Raw genomic sequence first — 2,216 nt, forward strand, 5'->3', positions numbered from 1 at the left:
TGCAAGGGTGTCAGGGCAAAGAGGTCTCTAGCCCACTATGGCCCCTTCCCCAAGGAGGCCAGGTTTGGAGGTCAACAGCTGAGTGGTCCTGTTCCCTCCCACCCCCTACCCAGAACCCATGGCCCTAAACGGAATCTGCGCTCAGCCTTATATGGGCAGCTCCTACAGTGCCACTGTTGCCACGAAGTTAGACACAGACGTACCCTTAGGGTCCAGCAATCTCAGCCCTGCCTAGGGACCCCAAGGACTTGAGAGCAGCGACTCAAATCAGAACTTGCCCACCAACACTCATAACAGCGCTATTCTCAATAGCCCCGAGGGGGAATCAGCCCACGATTCTGACGATGGATGGATGAATAAACAAAACGTGGTCCAGCTGCACGGTGGGATGAAGACCCCTCTTCAGGAGAAGGAAGTGCTGCTCTGGGTTACCACCTGCACGAGCCTTTGAAAACAAGGCCCTGAGCAGAGGGAGCCCCGTGCTTCAAGCAAGATTGGAGGCCCCCACGCACAGAGTGTACCGGGAATGGGCAAACGCACTGAGACAAAGTAGATCAGTGGTTAGCAGGGGCTGAAGCACCAGGTCAACAGAGAGGGGACCAATCAGTGCTACAGCAGGACCCCTGCCCAGCGCAGCACTCAAGGCCTTTCACCACCACCCCAGACCCCAGTCTGTGCCTCACAGTTGCTTCCTCCATGGCAAAGGAGAGGGGCTCCTGGGCCTGCAGGGTGCCAATCAGGCTGAGCATGGTCAGGACGAGGGTCTGCATCTTCGGCGATCTGGGCTCACAGTGTCCTCGCTGTTCACCAGGGGCGTTGCTGAGGCTGCAGGGCTCCTCCCCGCATGGCCGCCCTTTATACTCCTCAGCCACTGACTCTTGAGCACCTGGCACGGAAGACTGATCACACCCCACACCCCCTCGCACCCTCGGGTGGCGGACAAGCCTCCATTAGGAAAGGTAGAATGTCGTTATTGTTGGAATCTGGTGAATACCGACTAAATACCACCTTTAGGACCAAGCATGCAAAATGCTGCCAATGGGTGCACCACCCACATGTGCCCAATCTCGCCAACAAGCCTGTCTGGAGGGAGAGTGTTAGCAGCGTGGGGGTGGGGGGCCTTGCACTCAGTCACAGAGGGAGAGGGAAAGGCTCAGTCACACTCGGACTTTGCTTGTCTCCTCTGCAAATTCTCACAACCACAGGTCTCACACTTCTACTCGCCAAGTAAGGGTCTTCGCTGATGAACAGAAAGGAAGGGGAAGTGGGGGAGGGTCTACTCAGCCTAATCCTGCATCCAACATCTGTGTTTATTTTCCTGTGAAAGTTAGAGGTAGGGCCCAAAGAGCTCAGGCTCCGAACTGCCCACTCACCCTTTTGTACCCGCCGTGTGCCTGGGAAACCCCACCGAGATCTTCCTGTGGAGTCAGGGTACCATTCCATGCCTGAAGCTCAGTTTGGGTTTCCCCCTCGTAGAGCACCCTCACCAGGTCATGCCTACCAATGATGTCATCTGCCTGCCTCCCTTCACTCTCTAAGAGAGCGCATCACTTTCACCTTGGTCATCTTGTTCTGTCTTTGGCCCTGTGTCCATGGACCAGCTCTCCCTTCAGAACCAAAGCTCCTCACAAGTGAGCAGTGCTGTGCAAGGTCTCACGAGTCTGTCCCCACTGTAAGGAAGAACGGCAGGCACATGTCAGGGGGCCAGCATGTACTTAGAGACTAACTGAGTAACTGAAACTCAGATGGTTTCTCTCCAACAAGGGGCATAATACACTCAGCTGCTTGGATTATTGTGAATATTCAGTGAGATGACACCAGGAGCATTATTGTGAGGAGACGTGGAGATAACATTTGAAGTCTGCAGCATTCCCTGCCACAGAGGAGGCTCAGCAAACATGGGCTTTCTCCCCTACCTGCTGCCCGAGATGGGACTTAGGGACCAGGCTCCTTCAGTGCTGTGTCATCAACACATAAGTGTGCAACTCCCTTCTCCTCTCTTGCCTCTATCACCCCAACTTCCCAGAGTGCTCTCACCTCTGTCATCCCTTGACTGCCTGTGTAGTCCTCCTACAAGTAGACCTTACCTCTTATTCCCTTTTCACAAATGTGCAAAGCCAGGAGCTGGCCCGTGAGCTCTGTTGGCCTGACTCCAGCTGCCTTCTAAGCAAGGTTTCCCTCAGTGACCCCTGAACTTTCTGACCTTGGGTCATCTG

The sequence above is a fragment of the Echinops telfairi genome, unplaced genomic scaffold (assembly GCF_000313985.2).
Source record: "Echinops telfairi isolate 266 unplaced genomic scaffold, ASM31398v2 ScPeMD7_7468;HRSCAF=8506_0, whole genome shotgun sequence".
In the NCBI taxonomy this organism is placed as follows: Eukaryota; Metazoa; Chordata; class Mammalia; order Afrosoricida; family Tenrecidae; genus Echinops; species Echinops telfairi.